Here is a 10,427-nt window from a genome sequence, read left to right as displayed (position 1 = left end):
CTCACATCAAAGACAAGTAAAAATGATAAAATCCTAATAAAACTACGAGTTGTATAAATTTCTCATGAAAATGACTCAATACTCGTAATCATGCACTTAGGACAGAGTTAAAGCTAGATTGAGCATGTAATGAGACAAAAAGTATATGTTTATTTAATGAAAACTATTTTTCTTTTTGGACTCTGTTATCACCAGAATTCGACCGGATCAGAAGTGGGCCGCGATTGAAGATGGGTTTGAAGAATATACATAGAAGGAATACATGAATCGGCCTTGTGTACCAAGTTTGGGCTAATTGCCCGTGTATCTGTACCATAGTAGGATACGTGTCGGCTAGAAGTTAGAGTTTAACCCGTGCACGGTTAGGTGCACGCCTGAATTAGAAAGTCCCCGGACTATAAATATGTATCTAGGGTTTATGAAATAGACAACAATCAACGTTCACCACAAACCAATCTCGGCGCATCGCCAACTCCCCCGTCTCGAGGGTTTCTTCCGGGTAAGCACCATGCTGCCTAGATCGCATCTTGCGATCTAGGCAGCACGCGTTTATTCGTCGTTCATGCGTTGCTCGTACTGAAGCCTTTTTGATGGCGAGCAACGTAGTTATCATAGATGTTTTAGGGTTAGCATTGTTCTTCGTATCATACGCTATCGTCGTGCAACCCTTAGGAATCTAGCCGCCCTTACGCCTATCACGGGTGTAAGGGCGGCACCCCGCTTGATCATTGTTTAGTAGATCCGATCCGTTATGATTGCTCCTTGTTCTTCAAGGATTAGTTTAATATCTGCATTGTTAGGCCTTACAAATGGGTCGAAGGATCCAGGTGGCGCGTAGGGTGTAGTTTGCTAGCCCCGGACAGGATGTTCCGAGGATCAACTTCGTGTTGGTTTTTAGGCCTTGTCTAGGGTCGGTTTACGATCACCGTGCGTGGCCGCCGTGCTCGATCACGAGTAGGATGTTCCGATTGTGCGGTGAAAACCCCAAATCGTAGTAGGTCGCTTTAGCTTTATCTTGATCAAGAAGGACCACCATCCGATCGTACACCTCGTACGTATCATGGGTGGATCGGCTCTTTGAGCCGATTCACAGGACAACCTGAGAGCCGATCAAGGCTCGTATTTAACGTTTACGTGTATGCCATGCAGGAAACTAAGCGAGGCATCATCCAACACCTTCCTGACCAGGTATAGGTCAGGTGGCACGCCCTTGCATCAGCATCGGACGTGTGTGCAGAAGGCTTTGCGGGCCGTCGCTCGGAGGGACCAGGGCCAGCCGCAGTCCTGGGGAGATTCCCGGCTCTACGGTGTTGCCCGTCGCTGCCCGCCGGAGGGTTTCTGACCGCAACACATTCCGGCACGCCCGGTGGGACCATCTTCGACATCCACCGCATCGCCATCTACATCCGAGATGGCGGAAGGCACTCCGGTCAAGTACGAGGATCCGACCGAGGAGCTCAAGAAGAAGCATGACGAGATCAAGCGAGTCCTCGAAGCCGACCTCATCGGCTCTTTCCACGTAACCCGCTCCCATGGCATCGGGTGGAAAGGGTTCTCACCTGAAGGCGCGCTCGATGGAGTGGACCTGTCCTCCCCGTCGAAGAGCGCACCAGTGTCGCTGCGTCAGGAGATCAACTTCATGGTGGCTCATTCGCTGCACCGCCATTCTGAGATCCTGGTGAACACTTTGGAGCGTGTCGCTCTGCGTGTGATCCAGGAAATCATGAGCCAACAGTATTCTCCCTCAGGACCAGCTCTGGGGACTTACCAAGGAGAGATGCCACTCCAGTCCCGTCCGCCACTGCCGTTCGCGTTGGCAGCACCAGAGGTGCCAAATTCATCGGCATACGTCGTCTACAAGATTGGTGGTGACCCCAGTGACTACCAATTCTTACATGAGGCGCCCAAGGAGATCCCCCACGGATACACGTGCGCATACGTGCCGGACCGCAGAGGCCGGGCACTCTCGAACCAGGCCGCAACAACGGGGACTTCCGGAACAAGCAGGAGGAACGTCGGGAACGGATCTTGAGAAGCGGACGTGGCTAGCTAAGAACGCCACTCCGACAAACCTCCGGAGCTCAGCTCCCGCAGTTGGCTCGGAGCTGGAAAAGCAAGCATGGCTGGCTAGGTATGCCACCCCGGCGAATCTTCAGGGTTCGACGCCTTCAGCCATCACCGCGGATCAGATTTGTACAATTCTGAAAGACCAGTTCAGCATGATGCCGAAAAGGAGGACAATCGGCTATTCCAAGCCTTACCCCAACGAGTACGAATTGATCCCGCTACCACCCAAATATCGGCTCCCTGACTTCACAAAGTTTAATGGATCAGATGGTTCCAGCTCCATCGAGCATGTGAGCCGATACTTGGCACAGTCGGGCACGATCTCGAAGCATCGGACGAGCTGCGTGTGAGGTTCTTCGCACGATCCCTCACGAGATCAGCTTTCGGGTGGTACGCATCGCTGCCACCAAACTCAATCCGGACTTGGAAGCAGCTTGGAAGAACAGTTCCACGTGCGGTATCACTCGAGGCTTCCGAGGCTGGCATTGCCGATCTAGCACAAGTACGACGAAGCGCTGGGAAACAAGTAGCGGAATACGTCCAGCCGCTTCGAGACCGTTAGGAACCGATGCTATTCGGTTCATGTAAGTGAAAAAGAAGCGATCGAGTTGGCGGTGGTGGGTCTCTCATCATCGATCAAGGACGTGGCCTCCCCAAGCGTACTACCCTTCACCGGCGCACATGATGCGTAGTCGTCAGCCGTATGAACAGCGCCACCCAGATGTTTACCAAATAAATTCAAGCGTGCGGTGGTCCTGGTTGAGGCAGATGAAGATGAAGGTGCTGCGGGAGATCAAGAGGTAGCAGTGGCTGAATGGACTCGGGGGGCAAGCCCCGTGTCCTATAAGTGGGTTAAGCCACAAGGTCCTCCAAAAGGGTTTGACTTCGACGTGACCAAAGCTGAGCAGATTTTCGACCTCTTACTCAAGGAGAAGCAGCTAAAGTTATCCGAAGGCCACAAGATCCCCACGGTGCAAGAGCTGAACGGAAAGCCATACTGCAAATGGCATAACACGTTCACCCACGCCACCAACGATCGCAGGGTGTGGCGTCAACAGGTCCAAATGGCGATAGAACAAGGACGGCTAATTTTCAGCCGAGACGCCATGAAGGTCGACACACACCCCTTCCCCGCCGTTAACATGGTGGAGTATACTTACCATGGAGGGTGCCAGCCGGATTTCTCGTACAATATCAACATGGTAGGACCTCGGGCACCACTCGGTAAGGACGGAGATGAGGGCAGCTGCTCTCATAGCAAGGACACAGAGGAAGCCGCTCCACGCGATCGGCTCCGCCACGATGGCAAGCGCTACATCACAGAGGGAGAAGTGAGGAACGTAAGATATCAGCGACCTCTCTCTGACCACCTCCTCAATAAGTATGTGGGTCAATACGACCAACGCCGGCGATACAACGACGATGATGAAAAAGATCGTCCGGCTAGGGACGACGAGAGACGTCGTCGGCATGATCACGATGAGGAGCGATATGAGCGCCACGCCAAGGAAAAGTCGAGGGAGCAAGACGACGTGGATAGGCACCGGGACCGCCCCTTCTTCGCACACCGCCGGGATTCGAGAATGAGCCGATTGCCTACAATCGGCAACCGCCGTAATGTAAACAAAAGAAGAAGGATGCAGCTAACGTGTCCGTGTTCAAGCGTCTAGGGCCTCTCCCGCCTCGGAACAAGCATGCTGAGTCCGCTCGGGTGGAAGATCTCGAGGAACTAGAGGACGATGATGAAGAAGAAGACAAGTATCATCGGCCAAGGTGGTGCCCTGATGGGCTCAGCCGTTCCCAAAAATGGAGGGTTCAGCGTCTACGTGGGTTGGAGGAAGCTGAAAGGTTATACTTGCACACGTTGAGGAAGGCGCGGCCTGATCTAGCCGCTAAAATTCAGCGAACCCTGGACGAAGAAGGTCGGCCACAAAGGAAAGAGTGGCGCCCCAGACAAAAGAAAGCCGATGATGAGACATCGACTGGCACAAACATGGTCTTCATCCTTCCAACGGAGTTTAGTGCTCCAGATTAGACGAAGCACCTGTGGCACAACTTGATCTGCGGCCCACTGGTCGGTCATCTTTGAGAAGCCACGAGAGAGAAGCTACAGGCATCTGAAGGCCCTGTACTTGCGAGGTTACATCAATGGGCAGCATGTCAACAAGATGTTGGTGGACACCGGAGCGGCAGTTAACATTATGCCATACTCCATGCTACGTCGGTTGGGACGCTCCAGCTCGGATCTCGATCAAGACCAATGTGACACCGAGCGATTTCAACGGCCAAGCATCCGACGCACAAGGTGTTCTGAACGTGGATCCGACCGTAGGAAGGAAAACTCGTCCCTACGACGTTCTTTATTATCGACAAGCAAGAGCTCCTATGCTGTCCTACTAGGGAGAGATTGGATCCACGCCAATCGTTGCATTCCATCCACGATGCACCAATGCCTAATACAATGGGATGGAGATGAAGTAGAAGTCGTCCACGCGGATGATTCAGCCGAGATTTCAACGGCCGGCATGAACGTTTGGGAGACATCGTGCCAAGAGCCACTCTCGAGCATCAATTTGGACGACTGCGAGCGCATCGACGTGACAAAGGACGGGGTTAGGCTGGTTTTATCCACCGGTCTGACCGTGTAACAAGAGCAACATCTATGGACAAACGTGGCGATGCCGATCCAGGTGATCGGCCCCAAGGATTTATGGAGGAACATTGCAAAACCTTCATCGAGCAAGCAACATGGAGGCCGATTCCAAGCAATCGGCCAAAATTATCCTCACCATACATTCTCGCTCGGGTTCAAGCATTTGATCCAACAAGGAATACCCGAAGAGCCGATACCCTCAATTACTTGAAAGAATCGGCTCGGGGGCACCTAGGTGGATAAAACACGAGGATATGAAGTGGAAGTGTCTTTCAAATGCCCAGCAGCCCAAGATATTCTTTGATGATGGGTATTGAAGTATGGGGGCCGATACATAAATCGGCCGTAAAAAATTCAATTTTTTTTTAAGCAGAGCCGATGCACGGACATCGACTTAAGGACAGCTGTTATAAACAGAGGCTCAAGGGCAACCAAGGTGGCGACTTGGTTGATGTCACGTTCAGAGGTTGTTACGTCCAGAGTTTTGGAGACCACCAGAAATTCAAAACATCCTCACCGGAAGTTACATCAGCCTGCCGAAGATGATGAGCCGATCTGATCAGCAAAACGCAAGAATTGGACTGGAGAAGCTCGGGGGGCAGCTCACCCTGAAGGTTCTCCCCTCTGGAGAGCCCATTTTGTTCAAATCGGCTGGCTCTGCATTATACTTTGGAAGCCGATGGTGGCACCTGGCTCACCTCTTTTCTCGCTTTGACTGAGGCTCAAGGGGCAGCTTGCTCTGAAGGACCCTTTGCTATAGAAAGCCGATGCGGTTAAAGTCGGCTGGCTCTACATCTCAACTTTTTTGAGGAATGGTCGCTGCGGTAAAACATAGCAGGATTTCAAACATCGCTATAGATTATCGAAAGAAAATTTGTGGATAAGTGGTGCCTGTCCTGCAGAAGTATCAGCTCCGGCCTCCGGGTTGATTCAGCAATGGTCCTAGAGTTCTCCCGAAGTCAAAAGGGATTTGGAAAAGAAGGATTCGGCAGGAGAACGTCTGAAAACCTAAGCTTAATGATGAGACCAGGCGTTATTTCGAAGTTTTGCCGTTAAATCTAACGCTGCGCTCAATGGCCGCGGTGTGGACCTCGTTCGGTTGGAAGTTTGGGGATCCGAGTCCGAGCAAGGTTTGCGGTGTTACCGTTTGAGGAGGTGGCTACACTCGTCTATCTCAAAATTTATCGTAAGAGGCCGATGCGTTGCCATCGGCTCATTGAGCGTTGGTCAAACTAACAATCGGCAGAATCAGTACGAAAGGAAATCGGCAAAATCAGGTTCGGAAACGTCTTCTTCATTAATAAGAGAGGATTTTTACAATGAAGAGCCGATTGCTCAAGCGAGGAAGAACAAAAGAAGAGCCGATTGCTCAGGGACTACTAATCCTACATTACTAATCCTCGCTAGTATCATCGTCGGCGTCGGAGTTGCCGTCGGCGCTACTACCGGAGAATTCCTCGTCGCTGCTGCCCCAGCCTTCGGCCGGAGCTTCTTTTTCCTCGTCATCATCATCATCCTCGCTGTCCGCCCAAGCGCGGAAGCGCTTCGCCGGCGGGTACCCAGCGGAAGAGGAGGAATCATCCTCCTCCTCCTCCTCTTCCCCTTCCTCGTCATCATCCTCGTCCTCGCTGTCCGCCCACATGCGGGAGCGTTTCTTCGGCTGGTGCCTGGCGGAGGGGGAGGCCTCTGTCTTCCCTACTTCTCCTCCTTTCTCCTCCTTGTCGGAGGGGATGGGGTTCGCCCCGGAGTGGAGGTCGTCTTTGTTCTTGCTCTTCGGCGAGGATTGGAGGGGGAGGCCTGAGGGGGAAGACGAGGAGGAAGACATTGCTACAGGGGAAGAGGGTTTTTTGAGCGCTGGTGGACAGAACAGAGCAGGGGGATGAAGTGGCAAACCGTTCGGCACAGATAAATAAAGGGGGTGTAGTGGAGATTTAATGCCGTGACGGTTCTCGAGGACGTGATGCCGAAATTGTCAATTCGTGCAGAGAAGCCCAGGAGGCGAGGCGAAGTGATGGAAGATTCTGCGGCAGTTCTGCTCTGCCACGACATGACCCGACGAAGGAAAAGCGTAATGATTTTGGAAATGTCATTTCCAAAACCAGGGGGGCATGTGTTATCACCAGAATTCGACCGGATCAGAAGTGGGCCGCGATTGATGATGGGTTTGAAGAATATACATAGAAGGAATACATGAATCGGCCTTGTGTACCATGTTTGGGCTAATTGCCCGTGTATCTGTACCATAGTAGGATACGTGTCGGTTAGAAGTTAGAGTTTAACCCGTGCACGGTTAGGTGCACGCCTGAATTAGAAAGTCCCCCGGACTATAAATATGTATCTAGGGTTTATGAAATAGACAACAATCAACGTTCACCACAAACCAATCTCGGCGCATCGCCAACTCCCCCGTCTCGAGGGTTTCTTCCGGTAAGCACCATGCTGCCTAGATCGCATCTTGCGATCTAGGCAGCACGCGTTTATTCGTCGTTCATGCGTTGCTCGTACTGAAGCCTTTTTGATGGCGAGCAACGTAGTTATCATAGATGTTTTAGGGTTAGCATTGTTCTTCGTATCATACACTATCGTCGTTCAACCCTTAGGCATCTAGCCGCCCTTACGCCTATCACGGGTGTAAGGGCGGCACCCCGCTTGATCATTGTTTAGTAGATCCGATACGTTATGATTGCTCCTTGTTCTTCAAGGATTAGTTTAATATCCGCATTGTTAGGCCTTACAAACGGGTCGAAGGATCCAAGTGGCGCGTAGGGTGTAGTTTGCTAGCCCTAGACAGGATGTTCCGAGGATCAACTTCGTGTTGGTTTTTAGGCCTTGTCTAGGGTCGGTTTACGATCACCGTGTGTGGCCGCCGTGCTCGATCACGAGTAGGATGTTCCGATTGTGCGGTGAAAACCCCAAATCGTAGTAGGTCGCTTTAGCTTTATCTTGATCAAGCAGGACCACCATCCGATCGTACACCTCGTACGTATCATGGGTGGATCGGCTCTTTGAGCCGATTCACGAGACAACCCGAGAGCCGATCGAGACTCGTATTTAACGTTTACGTGTATGCCATGCAGGAAACTAAGCGAGGCATCATCCAACACCTTCCCGACCAGGTATAGGTCAGGTGGCACGCCCTTGCATCAGCATCGGACGTGTGTGCAGAAGGCTTTGTGGGCCGTCGCTCGGAGGGACCAGGGCCAGCCGCAGTCCTGGGAGATTCCCGGCTCTACGGTGTTGCCCGTCGCTGCCCACCGGTGGGTTTCTGACCGCAACAGACTCATCAACACCCCCTAGCTAAACCCTTGCTCGTCCCCGAGAAAGATGGTTTATAAACCCATGCTTTCATCTAGCTCAAAATAAGATAGCCCATATTTTTATACAAGTCATCACAAGCTCGGCTATATGTATATAGATTCACAAGGATTTCTATGCCGCATGTCAAAGTTCAAATCTTTCTTGGAAGAAAACTTGTGATCCTCCTATTTCACTTTATTTTTCTATCTTTTTTTATTTTTCCAATGGTGGTGGCACACATAGTTGTCAAGCATAAATAGAAATAATGTTATTCAGTTCTACACACTCATGCTCAAATCAACGCTCTACAAATTACAAACTTTTAGTTGTTGAACTCCTAGAACATCTATTTCTTAGTAATGAGATCATGCCAAAAGATTTGAACGTTACACATCCACTTTGGATCTTGCATTTTGAATGGTCACTTTCATTTCTTCTCACAATTGCGTACATGTCTACTCGCTCATTGCACTTTTTTATATTTCTTCTCTCATTTTGGGAGTTGTGCAATGGGATCAAGGCATGTTTGGCTTTATATGCGAGGGGATCACAACATGTATGAAGTATTTTTGTACCACTTTTTCATGTTCTTCACCTTTGGCATATATCTCAAAATCTTAAAATATCAAATCCAATTGTCAACTTCCTTTGAGAGCAAAATATTGAGTCGATTATCTCCAACATGATGGGTAGAAGTTTAACTACTCCATAAACATTTACTGAAGAAAAAATTGAATAGCGATGCATGTAAAATACATACATGAACTTTGTCCTTTATCATATTGCATTCCCACATATTTGCAACATATATAATGATAATACTATGTTTTACGTTGATTTATGAGGATTTACCAATGATCCCCTTTATTTGGTTTATAACTCTGCAGAATAGGAATTCTCTGTTTCGCATATTTTTCACTTTTAGAGACCTATACGGAGTCAAATTGACCTGGGATTTTTGGAGCGTCATTTTTTCATCGTGAGAAGCACCTTGGAACCTGGAAGCGCCCCTGGATGGGCCTGAGGCCCAAAAGAGGTGGACTACTCCCCCTTGATCATGGTGATGATGATGAAAACATTGGAGAAATATATCCCTTGAAGCGCCACCTGGTGTATTTTGGGCCTCAGGCCCATCCAGGTGTGCTTTCGGGCTCCACGATGCTTCTCCCGATGAAAAATGACCCTCCAGAAATATATCCCATGTCAATTTCACTCCGTATAGGTCTCTGAAAGTGAAAAATACACAAAATAGGGAATTCCTGTTTTGTAGAGTTACAAACCAAATAAAGGGGATCATTGGTAAATTCCCATAAATAAATGTAAAACATGGTATTATCATCATATATGTCGCAAATATGTGGTAATTCAATATGATAAAGGACAAATTTCATGTATGCATTTTACATGCATTAATATGGTATTTCTAGTTTCACATGCTCTATTGAGTGATGATTTGCTATGTGCCTTATTTAGTTCTACTTCTTACTAGCATACATAGATATTTAATTTTAAGTATCATTGTTTGATGATGAATGAATAGCTCTATGGATACTATTGCATGCTTTTAGACCTCTGGCTAGCCAAACGAAAATTTAATTCTTACACAAGCATAGACTTGTTTCCAAGCTCAACTCAAATCCAATTTCTATCATACCTACCTATATAGCACTTGCTATTCCAAGTATAATGTGTGTGTTATGCCTCCAACCTTTTCAAGATATCCTTTTAGTGTAATTTAAAGCTCATAAGAAAGTAAGGTTTGGAAGGAAAATACCGCTATGCATGTTGTGGGTTTAACTAATTATGAGTAATGAGCTCTAGACCATAACCACACTTACTGGGGAAGTCTTTCCACATTGCACCATTAGTGTATTGCACCACACGTTGATCATCATTTATTTTGTGATGTTGATGGTTATCTCTTGCGTAATAAGTGGAGGTTATCAAGACTAAGTAAGCATGCATGTTTGAGAAGAGGAATGGGCCGCTAACGAAAGCCATGCCTAATCATGGTGAAAGTTTCAGCAAACAGCATCCTCAATAGGAAGAGAGAAAAAAGTGAGAGAGTGGAACAAGAAATAAAGGAAAAAAGAGTCAGTGAAAAAAAAGAGTGAAAAAAGAAAAGAAAAGAAAGAAAAAAAGAGTTAGAGAAAAAAGTGAGAGTTAGTTAGAGAGGATGCTCAATGTATGTTGTTCATGTTGTCCGGTATGGATGGCCTATAGTTGAGATATTGATAACCCCCAAGTGAAGGTGATCACCGTAGTACAATTCAATAAGTATTTAAGTGTTGAACCCAGTAGGAGATGAAGGTAAACTATCTATTCTCTAACGCCCTATAACCCACTTATATGGCCTTCTATGCAAAGTTAGGAGATATGGTGTGTGTTTGTGTAGAGGTAAACTATAAAT

Source organism: Lolium rigidum, chromosome 3 (genome assembly GCF_022539505.1).
Source record: "Lolium rigidum isolate FL_2022 chromosome 3, APGP_CSIRO_Lrig_0.1, whole genome shotgun sequence".
NCBI lineage: Eukaryota > Viridiplantae > Streptophyta > Magnoliopsida > Poales > Poaceae > Lolium > Lolium rigidum.
Note: the sequence above shows the minus strand (reverse complement) of the source record.